Source organism: Eurosta solidaginis, chromosome 3, assembly GCF_040869045.1.
Source record: "Eurosta solidaginis isolate ZX-2024a chromosome 3, ASM4086904v1, whole genome shotgun sequence".
NCBI classification, from domain to species: Eukaryota; Metazoa; Arthropoda; class Insecta; order Diptera; family Tephritidae; genus Eurosta; species Eurosta solidaginis.
The window spans coordinates 5,429,765-5,447,000 of NC_090321.1; the positions used below are offsets into that span (position 1 = coordinate 5,429,765).

Genomic DNA, 17,236 nt, shown 5'->3' on the forward strand with positions numbered 1-17,236 from the left:
GTACCCTGGCGGCCATGTAAGTATCAGCTTTGTATGAACTTCAAAATTGTTACCCTACAAAAAATTTGGTCATAAAGCTTACCCACGCCCATGCAAATGTGACTATGAATATAACCTATGACTGTAAAATGACTAGTCAAATGACGTGGAGTGACGAGAGCGTTTTTTGCAGGGTAGTTAAAGAAACTTCTAAGTAATACTTAGAGAGTTTTATACAGTCCGGTTGAACTATTTAACAAGGGTCGATTTTTTTTGTCAAATTGTATTATTGAATACTCGAAATGGTTAGCTATACAACAAGGGGCATACATTTTTTTTATTTTATCATTTTAATAATATTTTTTCTTGCTTTAAAATGTTTGAAGTTAGCTCGATAAGTTTTTAGTCAAAAAAAAAAAAAGGCCTGTATCATTTGAAAAGATTTAGCGTTCCATTTTTGGAGCTTAAACATGAATCTTTAAAAAAAATTTTTTTGCGACAGCAGCCATTCGTCGCTTATGCACGAATTGGCTAAAAGGATTTCAACTTTTTTTCTTATATCGTACAAATACAATAGATATATATATACATATATATATATATACACATATATATATATATACATATGAATCGCTATTGCTTGCAATATCTTTCGAACAACAAGACGAAAATAATATACGTGCACGTAATACATACTGCTATCGCAATTTCATCTTTATTGCTTTTGTAACCAATTTTCCTAGTACATATTACATATTAGTATCATTATACTATGCGCATTATACCAAATTGATATTTTGTTACACTCAAAATTAAGTTCTACTACGACCACATAATAATTTTTAAGAGAGCCCCAAATATCGAAATTTGTATCCAAACTTTATAGTCTTAAAATATGTTTTGTGAATGTGAATGAAAAAGAAAAAAATTCAACCAAATTCTTGCTTTGTAGGTAGTATATTTCCAATACATAAGTACATTTAATTACATATTTTTCTCACACATAACGTTTATAACGATTATCAAAAAAAAAAAAAGGGGAGACATAAATAATTGTATAATTTAAAATATTACGAGCAAAAGTAAGAGAAAAGAAAAGAACCCCCAACAGAACGAGCTTAGTCAGACTTAAGTATTCATATTAGATTTCGTTTCGATTTCGGCCCCATAAAGGGTGATCTGTTGGATCATTTTTTTTTTCTCTCACTTTCATAGCGTAATTAGCTATTCGTATTTCAACAATGCTGTAGCCCCGGTTAAGAAACCTGCATTATCTTATTTTTTTTGTTGCTTACATACGTTAATAGAAATGAATTATAAATAAATTAGTATTTAAAATGGGAATGCTGGCGTCGCCATTTATTTAGAAGGCGCGTAGGGTCTACAGGTAAGGGGCCACCGAAATACAGGTGCGTCGGTGGCCATGGATTTTGAGGGTGGGACTAGCACCGGGCGTCGCAACAACACCCGCGGCGCCCCCAAGTTATATTCGGCCCGTTTTGCTTTTTCATTTTAATTTTCAGCTTTTTATTTTAATTTTCAGCAGTCTTTTTTTGATTTTTGATTTTAGAGTTAGTAACCGGTCATGTCCGGTTCGGTAATTTTCGTTGCGTTTAGTTTTTTTTTGAATTTAAATTTTTGAATGTTAACGGTCCGTCCGTGGCATCCGGTTTGACCGGATGTCGTTTTAGTTTGAATTTATAAGCGTTTTGAGTCGGTCTCTGCGCTTCTGTCAGTTTTTTTTTGAATCTGATAGCTGAGTTTTTTGATAGGCATGATAGGAACTTTTCTGTGATTATGGCGCAGGTTGGCAAGGACCCGCCCCAGCCGACAATGACTAGCCACTGTGCACCAACACATCATGCCGACCGCCTTCCTTACTGCTTCCATCATAGATGCGAATCCATAACAGATTGTTTTACATATTTCTAAATATTTAAAAACAAGTAACTGAGGCTGTGTGCGAGTTGACCTAAATTTCTACCTAAATCACTGGAAACTATCGGTAATGCAGTGCAAAATAAAAATTTTGAATTTTTATGAGCATACTTTTCAACCTAAATTCAAATGTCAAATTTTCAAAATAAAAATATTGATTTTTCAATATTGCATATCCAAATAAATGGCTCTTGTCCATTCAATTTAAGTAAATCATAGATCACAGAGCGATGATCCCTGCTGCGATTAAGTCCGATCGATTGCACGTGATGGTGAGCACAATTTTGTTCAAGATGATGTTGGCGACACAAGAATTGGATCCTTCTCAAATATGGACCGCAATCTGAACATATTTGGCAGCCAAGTGCACTAATTGGCCTAAAGAAGTTACTGGAGGGGTACCAACATCACAGTATTGAATTCGAGATTGTGGAAAAGGTCATTCTGCAAGTGCTCCATTACACTCAGAGAAAAAATTGTTCTAAAACGAACGAAACAAGTTCAAAATTAAGAACATTCGTTGACAAAAGCCTGTTAGGCCCGTTTTTTCTTAACTCGTGACCGATGGGCTTGTTTAACAGTTTTTCCAAGCACACCGTTCGTATTTTATGACCCGTTTGGTATTGATGTTTGAACCTTCTGTGCTCATTTCAAGCACTATTTGTGCTTAAAATAAGATTTTTCGTTCTCACGCTTCGAGAACGACTTGTGGTCGATTTACAGTTATCTTTCTCAGTTCAAGAACGGTTTGGGCTTAATAATTGATGGGAGGGGAAAGTATTTTTTTCAATAGGTAACCATTTAATTTTTATTAATAATTTTTTTGTCATAAATAAAAAATATTTATAACAAAAAAATGTTTACTATAGTCTCTTATTAAGAAATTATTCTTATTTGAAGATGTAATCGGCATATATACTTAAAACATTTCATAACAAGTTTGAGAATTATATGTGCATAAATGAATGAAAAAATAATTGAACGAAAAATAAAAGTTAAAAATTGATTTAAAAAATTTTATAGTTTGACGGTGATCGAACTCGCGCCGCGCGATCGCAACCACAACATCATAACCTCTGGCCCACTACGACTGCTTAATAGCTTGCGCCAAATGTTGTATTTAACATTGTAGTACACACGACTTTTACCGTTTCTTTTTACTTGAACTTAATTTAAGAACATTGTTCTTAATTTAAGAACATTGTTCTCATTAATAGAACATTTGTTCATATTTTAAGACCAGCCGTTTTCTTTTCAAGAAAATGGTTGTCAGTTCAAGAACAAGGTTGTTGTTTTGAGAACAGGTCGGCCGTGTTTCAAGAACAAAAAAGTAAGAACATGAAAATCTTGAATTGAGTCCGGTGGTGCTGGATTTTAGAACGGCGTTTTTCTCTGAATGTATATCCGAAAAAATCCTTATAAAACGGAGCCACAGCATTTTCTTTAACTGCTATCTTGGAATAGGTACTTACCGTGGATCCTAATTGACCTCTGTTCTTTTTAAGGGTGAAAACGCATCAAAAATAGCAAACCTCCCGTATTGTTATTATTTTCTTAGCACAAATAAACAATTTAGGGTTTCAAATCAACTCGCACAGTTTGGACAGCTTTTTCCTAAATTATTGCAGTGCTGGAAAGTTCCAGTGGAATATTAGTTTAGGTACCTAAAATTTAGGCGAACTCGCACCCAGCCTTAAAACCAAAAAAAATTTGTTTTTGTTTTTTTTCAAAGGATGTTATCTGCGGGGATTTGGCAGCTGTCTAAAAATTTATTTCTACTGTTCCAATCTAAAAAATATTTTTCAGTTATGGAAAAATTAAAAAATTTATTTTCTGTATATCTCGATCCGTGCGCCACCTAGTGGATGTTTTTTTCACTTGCATTGTAATGTCTCTCAGATCTGAACTATGTTCTAAGTATCAAGTGTCTAGCTCAACGGGAAGTTACCGAAAAAGACTTTTCCGTGGGTCAAAAATTCGTATGAAAATGAAAGCGACTTAATATAAAGGTATAAAAAAACAATTATTATCACAAAAATTGAGTCCAAGGAAGCTTGCTGTTCCATCAGGGTTGGACCAAAGAGATAAGAGATGCACATCAAAAAGTGTGAGGGGCGTTGGTTCCACCTTGCAGGATATACATTGGGTATGACGCAGTTTAGCCTATTACAGACTCGAGATCGAAGTTCAGCTAGAGTGACGCGCGTTTTACTGGAGAGGTTGCATACAAGCGGCCAAAAAATTGCTTTATAGTCGTTACGTGGGTTTCTTTACCTTTGTCCCAAGTGCTGCCGGCAAGAGATTTGAGGTTTTGCTACGGCTCTGCACTTTAGGTACAATTGCGGGTGCATGCTTGTCAAAATAAAGGTCCTGATCAAACTTCACATACAGCGTTTTTTCAAAGCCAAGCATCTGCTCTCGCTATTGTCGATCGGGCGTTATAAGTGTTTTGTCTACATAGATTGAGCAAATAATTCCAATATGTTCTAAAAAAATGTTAGCCGTCGACAAACGAAAATTTCGTGCATGCTGAATAAAATTTTTATCATTTGTCTTGGCGGAAAATTTTTATAAAATTTTATGCAAATGGCTATTTTTAATGCGTATTAATTAACACATTTCATTCAAAGACACGTTTTATTGTGTATAAACACTGCTTCTCCGTTAAAATTAGCTAATATTTGCTAATTAAATGTGATTTTTTTCGCCATGGTTTAACAATAGCGAAATTCAACAAAAAAGTAACTCGTGCTAATAATGAGACATTGTTGAGCTCTCCCAGTAAGAAATTATTACTGAAAAATAAAAATAAATTTGCAAGCCCTTAGTCCTCAGCAGATCTACCGATCAGGTAAACTATATGACCACGGAGCTGTTTTAGCGTACAAACTAGACAACTCAAAGCTACTATATCCAGCGATAAACATATAATTCAGTCTGAAATCACTGAGAAAGCTAATGACAGATGGAACCTGAAAACCACATGTAAGGTGTCTAGGAACTTTCGATGCTGCATCTTTGTAAGTCGAAGTAAGTGCCATTGGTCAGGGTAGTAACAAATCAATCAACTGGTGGATCGTTTAGGTGGCTAAACGCCAACAACGAAGATAAAGATGGATAAAGCAGGTAAAGATAAAGATGTCGATGGGAATGAAGATAAAGATAAGGATAAAGGTGAACGTAAAGGTCTTTACCTATAAAGATGAAAACAAAGATAAAGGTGAAAATTAAGACACAAACAAAGATAATGATAAAGAAATAGATTAATATAAATAAAATAAATAATAATAATAATACACAACGGATTAATACCCTCCAAAGCCCGCCCGACCGACGCGAGGGGCGCATGACTTACGGATTTGTTTTTGTTTTTGCCGAATTGTTGATAGGCGGAGGTTTGTTAAGCGTCGAGATCTAAAACTGCTCAGCTACAGAATAAAAATCATCAGCTGAGTATTATATACATAACAGTTAGAAATTACATAACAGCTAGAAATTATACATATACATACTACATTGTTAAATAATTGAACATTTTAGTTTATTTGATTTTTTTTGTTAGAAGTTAAGATAGGATAAGACAGTTTGCTTTATGGTAAAAAGTGAATCCATTATATCAAATGAATTAGAATGAGTGTTCAAATCATGACACAAACACCGAAAAGGACCATTCAATTCGAAATTAGTTCTACAATGCCTCAAAAGAAGAGGTTTGTAATGTCTTAACACTCGTGATGGGACGTTAAAGTTTACTTCGTTCAAAAGAACTGGGCTAGAAATCAATCCATTCAGGAGTTTAGCCATAAATATAACGACTTGCAAGAGTTGGAAGATTAATAAGCTTAAACCGACTAGTATAAGGTGGAAGATTATACGCAGAGTCTCACTGAAATTTTGTATTGATTCAAGTCTACCTGCATGAACTTGATATTGTGGATTCCAGACTATTGATCCGTATTCTAGTATCGTTCTAACTAAAGTGATGAAAAGAGCTTTATTTACATAAGGGTCACTAAATTCTTTGGATCACTGTTTCACGAATGAAAGAACACCTCTAGCCTTATTGACAGCAGTATTAATATGAAGGTTGAAATTAATTTTAGCATCTATCGTGACTCCCAAGTCCACAAAATAGTTTACTGATAGAAGACAAAAATTATTAATTTCGTAAGAGGCTGCTGGCAAAGATCTTCGAGAGATGCACATGAATTTACCTTTATTGAGGTTTAGCGGCATTGAATTTACGTTGCACCAAGTAACTAGGCAGTTTAAATCCGCTTGAAGCAAGGGACGTTCTTCGATGTACGCATAAGACATATATAGAGATAAAGATAAAGGTGAATATAAAAACAAAGGTAAAAATAAAGTTGAAGATAAAGATGCATATAAAGATTAAGACCAATATAAAGATAAAGATAAATTTAAAGACTGTAACGTAGCGTTACAATAGTACGAACCCCACTGTAACCCTTTTTCTCCTACGCCTGAGATCCCCACTCTAACCCTTTTTCACCTACGCCTGAGAGTATACAGACATAGTACATTAAAAGGTAGCCAACAGCAGCAGCTACATACCAATGCATGCGAATAGCATTTGGCGATAACAATAATATGCACACAGCATGCCAACTCACAGTAAATGGCAAACTGAAGTACCCAATTAACGGTTCATTTCTCACTCGCATCATAGCAGAAGCAGTATAAAAGAGAATGAATTTGCTGTTGTCACTTCATTCCTCGCAGGTTAGTGAGAGGAAGTGGTTGCTTTATTAAGCAAGCCAGTCACTCCTCCTGACTAGCTGAGTTGAATGAATTTGCTGTTGTCACTTCATTCCTCGCAGGTTAGTCAGAGGAAGTGGTTGCTTTATTAAGCAAGCCAGTCACTCCTCCTGACTAGCTGAGTTGAAGGGGTGCTGCCTTGGCACTGGTCACCCTTTGATTGCCTTTATGGTTTTCTCGCCCGTGTCCTAAGCAGGGGGGGCTCGCCGCCTTAGGGCTACCCCGCTCATTCCTCTCAGCTAAGGCTCCAGCCGACCCGGTTCTACAGCTGCGTAGCGTGGTGTCTTCGGGCCCAGTTTCTCCTCGCAGCCTACGAACCGGCAAGGACAGAGCTGGTGCACCGCCCCGGCACCTTACCTTAGTGTGCGACCACGGGGTGCGCGATGTCCAGCGAACCGCCTTATGACCATCCGGCCCTTTTCCCCTCCGCCCCGGCTCCGGTCGTAGACCGGTCCAACAGCTAAAGGGGCTACCGCTGTGCCGTAAGGTGTACTTCCCCTCAGCCCACGGATCGGCCAACGGAGTTCCGGCTGGTAAAACTCCGCGTCCAGCCCTGCTATCGTGCGGGCATGGAGGCGGTGGTGTCCAGCTAGCGGACCGGCACTAACCACAATACTATTCGATTCCTCGCAGGTCCCCCGCTGCCGCCACTGGGACAGCGTCATCACGGGAAGCCGCTACCCGCAACCGCCGCTACTGGTAACCCCCCGAAAAGGTAATCAAGTAGAACGTTTGCACCGCCACCTCGCCTTGGCCACGCCACTGGTACGCGCTCCGTCGCCCTGTTGTTGCCGTCGCTATCCTCCCGCCGTTGCGCCGCTGCTACCTCACCACCGTCCAACCAGCTCGCTGGTACCGTCACTGCGTCCATACCACTACATCCATCCGTCCGCTAATACTGCCCGCCGTCCAGCCGACGTGCTAAATCCGCCACTGCATACCGCTGTACCAATCTCTCCGCTAATACTGTCCGCCGTCCGGCCGCCGTACCGACCCCTCTGCTATTACAACGACCGTTAGCCGCCGCTCGCCTCCCTCCCCCACCATCTTTGTACGGAAAGCTGCTACATCCTCACTACCCGTCAAGCCGTGTGTGTGTGTGTGTATTCGTCATTAACACATAACAACTGTGTTCTTATTAAGTGGGGGTTTGTGGCACCTCTACTTGACCCTGGATTGACTGAGTGCTACCTCAGCCTTCGACAAAACCCACCTCATAGACAAAGTGTGATTAAAATAAAGAGACAAATAAAAATAAAGATAAATATAGAAATAAAAAAAGATATAGAAAAGTATGAAGATAAAATAAAGATAAGAGTGGATTACGACAATGAGAATCGTGTTTGGAGACATTAAATTATTTTGTTTCATACTATTCATATTAACATGAGAGTATGTAATATTTAAAACATAAACAAACAGATCCTGCAAGCTGCCTGATCACTGTAGCCATTTTCAGGCGGAAGTAGTAGCCGTAACTAAAGCAGATAAAATACTGAATAATAATAATAAATAGGAAGAAAATATCTAACACTGCAGCCACGTCAACTTTTATATCGACAGCCAAGCAGCAATTAAGACATTAAGCTCGCATAGCACAGCATCTGGAAGTACTTTGGTGCGTAAGCAATCTCGGAAGAGAAAAGGTATAGGGGGAAGCATACATCTATATTGGGACTCAGCGCATATGGGAATAGATGGAAGTGAAAAAGTGGATGAACTAAGTAAAAATGACGCAGCCCTCAAAGATTGCTCCGTAGACGTCCAAATTAGATTGAGCGAGATTAAGAGGAGACAAGAGTTGCACATGACTGAACGAGCGGGAAAGGCGTGGGTCCAAGCGCGGGCTGTTAAGTGTCGAAGATCATATGTAGGTCGTACAACCTTAGAGTAACAAAGTTATTCCTATCATTAAAAAGAGAGACTGCAGACAAATAACGGACACTGCCTTCTGGCCGCACATGCCTTTGGTCAGTGATAGCAGATGAAGGAAGTGCGGTTTGGAGGAGGATAAGATCGAGCACTTGTGCTCGTGGTCAGCGCTTGCCTGGCTAAGACTTCAGCTATTAGGAGTGATACAGCTGTCATATGTAGAAGCAGCAAATGGCATATGTTATATAAAGCTTCTAGTATTTGTCAAAAGGATGGAGTTAGTTTATAACATATATTTATAACACTTTGGTCGTTAAACAAACTTTTGGCAAAGCTATGGACTCACTCAGTCTACTTGAGGTCCTCATGGACCGGCTAGTTCAACCTAATCTAACCTAACATTCAAAATATATGTAGGTTCATAGAGCAGCCAACGAAAGTAAAAATAACAGTTAAATATTTACAAACGGCTTACATCCAGTCTATTCAAATCACATGCCGCCCACGCTATTGTTGGCCGCTGATTAAAAGCGGGTCAACCGAGGCCAAAGTAATCACACATGCAAAAAAAAAACACAGCAGCAACAAAAACAACAATTGTGGTGTTAATACACAAATGCTACGAAAAAATTCGAGCAACAATCAATTGAATGTGGACCGGCAGTTGCAGCAGTTTTTGCATATTGCATTTGCACAAGCGGAAGCACTGCCACTGCCATAGTGGAGGTGAACAAAGCATCAAGCCATTGCTGATGGCTGTGGACGGTAGAGGAAGCGACACACACAAAAAAGTGCGTTCGGGTAATTGTCATATGACCAGAGTGCGTATGGGCTGTAAATAATAAAATTAGATTTGTTACATTTGTCAGATGCATAACAACAGCAACAAAAATTTGTTTTTGTAACGGCTATTGTATGTTATTTACATTTCTGTTATTGTTGTTTAGGTTATTGTTGTGCTAGTCTCGTGAGTGTGGCTATTTTTAGTGACAAACGATAGTCGTGACAAAATAACAAAGAAGACAACAATACACTAATGAATGAGACTAGTTGTGGGGGAGTGGGAGGAGGGAGGCAGATATGGGAATGGTGTGCAATGAGTGGGCTGTGTCGTGGCAACTCAGATTTCTTTCCGTGCTAGATATTAAAATTATGTATGATTTCGAAATGATATGTTGGCATAGGCCGCTGATGTGTTTTCCCTCTACATGCGAGCTTCGCTCCCATGCTAAGGGCCCATTTATGAAATCAGTTAATCAAAGTGAAACCACAAGTGAGATGAATGTGCATACATATTTACATGTAAATGAGTATCTTAGCATATTTTTGTCAGCATTATAATTTGTATAACTAATAGAATCTCGTTTAACTGGTTTTACTCAATGTATTTATTGGTTTAATTATCGTTTTTTGTTCTAATAATAAACAAATTACATTGGGGTGTGTCTTCGGCACGTTTGTAACTTACTTTACATTGCCAACTATGTAATACTAAAATTGACTCAAAAAATGATGTTATCGATTAAGAAAATAAATAGAACAAGTAAAGGTGTCTAAGTTCGGGTGTAACCGAACATTATATACTCAGCGTGAGCTTCAATTCTACATTTCATTTCAGATAAATTACTTTTCTACATAAAACGTGGCACCGCCCGTTTAACAAAAAAATGTCTCCCCATTTCCTCTTACAATAAAACTTGATAAGTGAAATATCATTGATTCAAACTATTTTTTGCTAAGTTATAGCTTATTATTCTAGTCCACGACCCTTTCAAACTAATTTTATATCTATGTTGCCGTGGTCTTTAACCAATCCCGTCCATTTTTACCAGACATATTTTCTGCTATAAGGAAAATATGCGCACACTATTTCATTACGATATGTTAATTTTTCTTCCGAACTAATTGCTTAGTCATAAAAGGGGCGGTGCCACGCCCATTTTTTTAAATTTGAAGTTTTTCCTATTTATTATTACAAATACACTTGGGAAATGAAATACCATTGATATAGCTTATTTTATTCGTCCACGACCCTTTTATAAATATTTTATATAAAAGTGGGCGTGGTCCTTAACCGATTTCGTCAATTTTTCTCCAAAGCATTCCATATAGTAAAGGCAACCTCTCTGCAGAATTTCGATAGGTTTAACGATTTTTGATTTATGATTAATAATATTTGTAAAATTGATTTTATCACAAGTGGGCGGTGCCACGCCCATTTTAACAAATTTTTTCAAATTTGTATCAAGAGTCTCAATATCAGTCCACATGTCAAACTTCAACATTCTAGGTCTTTTATTTACTAAATAATCAGGTTTTTTGTGTTTTCCAAAATGTTATATATATAATAAGTGGGCGTGGTTATCATCTGATTTCGCTCATTTTCAATACCAATATATTCTGGGTCCAGATAAACTCGTGTACCAAATTTGGTGAAGATATCTCATTATTTACTCAAGTTATTGTGTTAACGGACAGACGGACCGACGGACATGACTCAATCAAATTTTTTTTCGATACTGATGGTTTTGATATATGATGGTTTGATAGTATCTATCTATCTCGATTCCTTTATACCTGTACACCCAACCGTTACCCAATCAAAGTTAATATACTCTGTGTGCAAAGCACTCTGAGTATAAAAATAAAGATAAACATATATATAAATAAAAAGAGAATGGTAAAGATGAAGATTCAGATTAAGATAGAGTTGAATGTAGAGATAACGATAAATGGGAAGATGAAGACAAAGAGACGGATAAACATAAAGAATTAGAAACAGATAAAGATAAAAATAAAATAAACGAAAAAGATAGCGTTGGAAATGAAGTCAAAGGCGAACATGGATATTCACATAAAAAACAAAAGAAAAGAGAAAATCAACAATAAAGGATGATGACGAAGATAACAATAAAGATGATGATACCTACAAATGTGAAGACGGAGATAAGTACAAGCATAAAGAGAAAGACGATAGTAATTCTCAGAATAAGACGTGACACATCCCCAAGAAGATCGAGACCGAACTTCTCTGCCACAGTCCGCCGCAACACAAATGCCTTGATATTTTAAGAGGGCTAAAGTTTCCAAGTCCATCAACTCAGGCTGTCTATGTACTGTCTATACTGACTAGCAGACCTGGCAGACGTGGCTCTGTTCTAGCTTTGGTCTATCTGCATAACTTTTCAACAGTTTTTATCTATTTCTCTCCCTTCCCGTCTCTCCTTATCTTTTATTTCCTTATCTTTTTATTCACTCTTCCCTCGGCCTTTCTCTTTTTCTCCCTCTCCGTCCTTCTCCTCACTTCTTTTCTGCTTCATCTATACGTATCTCTCTATCTTCGTCTAACTCTATCTCGTTCTCCTTCCCTCTTTTCTATTATCTATAGTTCTTGTCCATCCCTTTTTCCCAGTCCCAGACCAAGTCCCAGGTACAGCCTCAGTCTCAGTCCCTGTCTCAGTGCCGCTCCAAGTCCCAGTTCCAGCCGGTCCCTGCTCCATTTCCCGAAAAAAATCACATAAATACTAATCCAGGTAAAGGGCTACCTATATGCCCAATTTCAGGTAAATGGAACCGTGAATAGAATTTGTTCGAATAGATCGGTCTCTGGTCTACTTCCCGGAAAGAAACTTCAGAGGAACGCTATCCTATCTTTCAAGTTGGATCAACCTGCAAACGGTGTGCAAATTTGATTAAAATCGGTTAAGTAGCTTAGGAGTCCATCGCGGACAAACAACATGGCACGAAATTTATACATATTAAGAAGTTTCAATCGCACCGACCTTCTGGCACTAAATATGAAAATGTTTTAAGTAAATAAAGCTCTTGCAAGTATTTCAATAATATTTTTTGCAAGTAGTAATTCACAGCTGACAGAGTTCAGTGACCAGGGAACAAACAGATGCCGCAAAAACAAAGACATCTTGAGACATGGCAAAACATTGTTAACAGATTCAGAACAAAATAAATGAAAGCGATGTAAAAATCAAAAAGAAATGAACCTCTTGGTGGATTTGGCTTTACAAATAATTGAATACAATAAAATAATTAAAAACTAGACGATAATGAGTTTACAGCTGGGGACTGAAATGTCATTCACCATAAATAACGATAAAATGCTACCTACCGTGTTTGTATTAACTAAACAATTAAATGAGCTTACTTAGCATGAAGTCCATGACCGACTGAGCTGAGTCAGCTATGGAGTTGATGGTGATTCGCATGACAATTGTCACGACATTTGCGGTGGGATGTTGTGAAGCGTTGGGAACCGTAGCTCATATGAACAGCTTAACAAGATGAGGGGAAATGTTGTAAATAAAAATTTGCTATTGGTAATCGTAGAAAAAGGGCGGCAATTAATTGGTCGTGTTTGTATGTATCGTTTGTGTAAACAAATTTGTAATTGCGTTAATGCATTATTATTAATGGCGCTATCATGAGCTTTCCATATATACCAACATAGTAGAAATGATCGTAGCACTAAATTCGATCTCGGAAGCAGAATTCAGCTTCAACCTAGGATAAAGAGTAGCGTTGTCTAAAACCTCGTTTGGCCCCGAACGGCTTGGAAAGGTCCATGTGAGGTGAGGTTTTTGAGGGAAATGCAACCAACATAGGCTATACAACTCTGCATTGAAACCAGTTGTGAGTCTTCTTGAGGCCCCTTCGTAGAGAGAGTGATTAGTTGTAGATTCACCAATGTAAACCCGCGTTTCTTCCCTTTTCAGCCTACGCATTTTGCATTTCATACCTTGGGTTTAGCGAGTCCCTATATCTCGAGCCTATCTCTGTTGCACACAAGGGGGTAACAAATGCTTATTAGTCGCATGCGTCACTCTGGGCGTGCTCACTCATTCATAATATTGCAACAAATGAGTTAAGTTTTGCAATATGTGTTTTTATTGTGTAATGGATGATATTTTTGTAGGTGTGACTTGTTGTTGTGGAAAATTTTGTTTGATCAATATACATACATACATACACACGAATGAATTAGAATAAAAGGTAAAATGAGATTGGAAAATCTCTGCAAATAAGGGAAATACATCTATTGAGCTTTACCAACATGCAGATGGAGAAATGTCGACGATTTTCCTTAAACTCCATTTCTTTTAAAATACTGGAATGGCTCAGACTTTTGCCGATCAAGGGCTGTCAGTATAACTTTGCTTAAAGTGGCACTTAAAATCCATGACCTTTGTTTGAGACCGACCAGGCTCTTTTGTCTGCTTGTTAGCATTGTCTTCAGTCGAATTTCACTGAGAAAGCAAACTATAGATGCGTACAAGAACGCATATGTTGCGTCTATGCTCAACCAAATTTGTGTTGTTGTTGTAATATCTTACCGGATAGAAACCCTGTTGTTCCTGTGATTGAGCGCATTTGATATGATAACATTTTCCCTCCTCCAGCTATGTTGGGACATTATAGAAAATAACTTGACGGCATACCGCTGTGATTTAGTGGTTTGTGCATTTATCCACCATACTGCAGGGACGTTGGAGACGTATACGGGTTTCAGCCTCTGCAACGTAACCCCAACTGTCGTAGAGTCTAGTGCTCAACCCACCTTCTGGCGAAATCCTTCACAGTAGTACCGTGAGGAAATGTTACTTAGACGCTAGGAGTTTTAGTGCTGATTTATCAGACTGATTATGACGTTTTCGATGCTTTCTCCTCTGTAAAAAAATATCGAGTAGCGGGGGAGTTGACAAAAATAGTAAAATCACTTTCATAAAAGGAAAGTAATGGAGTTCAACCATGCCAAAAATTATCTGGAAACAGTACTTCAGAATATCCGCCATAACATAGCTCACGCTTCCTTTCCGCGATAGTCTGAAGTTATGGGAATGATCCGAACAAATATGGAATGAGATACGTAACAGCCAGAACGATGGGAAGTTGTTTGTTTTCTCAAAAAGTTTCAAAGAAATTTAGTTTCAATATCAACAGCAGCCTACACTGTGAAGGAAGAGAAACTAATCCAGACGAGAGAGAGTATATCACCTACTCCTGAAGAAACGTATCATAGCTCAACAAAATCAGCGTAAAAACGCCCCTTACTTCAGAGCCTAGAAAAGACAAGGGAGATCTCCTTGGATGTGTCCCCAAATCTAATCGAGTTCGGGACTAGGCTGTTCGAAATATCAGACTGGCGCTTCGCAAATAGTCTCTTAACTGAAGGTGCAGCTAGACGAACGACAGAGTCTTTTGAGCATAGGAAATATTCCAACACAATATAAGCATCACACGGAATAGGCTTGCCTTAGCTTAAGCTCCAGGGACATGGAAAAGAGCAAGAGTGGATTTGTAAATCAACATGGTTAAAAAAGACTACGTCTTGACGAAGTCTTTCTAAGATCATTTGAAAGCAAGGGAGGGGGGGGGGGGTGATGGTACCAGTATATTTGCAGAATAAGCAGGTCAATAGGTAGTGACTTCTATGGCATTAAGAATGATCTGCACCTTCACGGGTAGAAGACAAAATATTCTCGGTTCACGTCAAATAAAGACGATACCCAAACATTCTGTGAAGCCGAATACCATCCCGGTGGTCGGCTTGAACGAGATTCTTAAAGTAAATTGAATTTTTGGCCAAGGCTTCGGGGAAGTACTTAATGTGAAACGTCAAGACTTCAATAGATTCTAATTTCAGTTTTTTAAGCTATCGATCAACCTTATGCGATACATATCGCTCACTTGCTGCAAATTCGTCATAACTCAAAAAACACAATTTTCCAGGCGAGCCATTCAAAGATTTTAACAGCCATCTGTTGCACATATAAAGGCATATTTTCATTTTTATAACACGTGCTAAATTTTTAACTGATCACGAAGATTTTTTTATACAACATAGATCATGATATTGGGTACGTTTTTATGTTATTAACTGAAAAGTCATGTTTTTTGAGTTATGACGACGTTGCAGCAAATTAGCGATATGTTCATATGTATATTAAGACAGACGTTTTCCTTTTAAAGATATTGTGTGTTTTGGCTACACCTTTGCAGAAATGCAATCAGACGACTTACCTTCCCAGCGGAAAACCCTCTTTATGTATAGCAAATGCGCCACCCAAAACATAAATGAAGAATACTTTGGAAAGGTGAAAGGAAAAAGAAATTGACGACCGGCTCAGTCAGCTGCTTTGGCTGACATTGTTGGTATGTACAGTTTATATACATAAATCTTCAGCTATGTATTGCTTTCTCATTGTTGTGTGCTTTTGTTTGCACGAGCGTTGCTTAGCTGCATGTGCCGGCAGTCACGTTCGACGAGTGTAAAAGACGAAATTATGTACGAACTTGTAGACAACATACATATGAAGACAGATGAAGACAGTAGTGGCGTCATAATTTGGAACGAAACGAACGAGAAATACTCCAAATATATTGAATTATTTATTTTGTTGATTTTCCGACAGGGTGGATAAATTATGTATATTGGAACGATTTTCCATCATCCCTTGTCAAATTTGGTTTCGAGACAAACCGGTTTCGGCGTTGTGCAATTTTCGTCGAAAATCGACACCGGTTTCGGCGTTGTGCAATTTTCGTCGAAAATCGGCACTGATGATGGCACAACGCCGAAACCGGTTTATCACGAAACCAAATTTGACAAGGGATGACGCAAAATCGTTCCCATAATATACATCCAAATATATTCTTTTTACACCGTCCATCACTTAAAGCCATGCATCAGAGCTGAGATAAGAGACTTAGGACCACTTACAGCACTACGAATTATGAATCCTTTCGACACAGAGTTAATTTAAAACTTTGTCAAAAATTTAAGAAACGTGCTGTTTGTCAAGTGAGCATAAGAGAATGTGATTTTTGTTTGTCGAAAGATGACTTTAATTTTCAATTGCCTATTTAGGTCCAAAAAGCACATGTTGACAAAAGTGTTTCTTCGCTGTTATTTTTTAAAGCGCCGTTGGTTCTCCTTCACTTGTGCATTACTTCACTCGCTATTCAGAAATTTGTTACAGTCATGTTATGCCATACTTTCTGGTACAATTTTCTTAAGCTTTTCCTATTAGACATACAGGTTCGCCGCTTTCCACTTAACGTGCATTTCTCCTAACTAGGCACCCCTCGTATTTCTTCACACATCGTTAGTGCTCACTAACACCACGCGTTACACTCAAACGACACTAAGACCTGTAGGTTATGTCCTCCTTTTTCGAAGCAGCGCAGCATTTACTATTGTACTAGTTGTTCCTACGGTCCGCTAGAACCCTATAATGTTCTCAGCGACGGTACGTCGTGTATATGAAATATGCTCCCACTGTTCAGTTAGGTCGAATATTTGGCCAAACTTTCAGCTGACTTTTGACCCGTTTTAACGGTTATGGGCGTCCGACAAATTACGTGAAGTTGAAACATCATCAGAACTTAGATCGAGTTTCGCCTCTTAGTGGAGCGGATATCCCACTGTTGTTGTTGTTGTAGCAATATATTCCACTCCTCTTCGTCTGCCTCCGATAGTATTATCTTTTGAGCTGGAGCATCTTCTTTCATTCGCAGGGCGCGTAGCCGATGTGTTTCATTTCCCTGGTACATGAGGATGTCTGCATAGAGCTTAAACAGCTCTTTATTAAGCAACTTTACAATTTTTAGTGAAAGTTTCTTAGATAAGAAACAAAATTTTTAAACCAGGTCG

The 17,236-nt window shown here is 38.2% G+C and overlaps 1 protein-coding gene across 1 annotated transcript in view; it reads right to left on the reverse strand.

The window, feature by feature from the left end:
* The window catches only part of LOC137243170 (3'-5' exonuclease Snipper-like), a 32,045-nt gene that overhangs the window by 13,483 nt on the left and 1,326 nt on the right, over window positions 1-17,236 (reverse strand). The gene's annotated exons all lie outside the window — the stretch shown is intronic.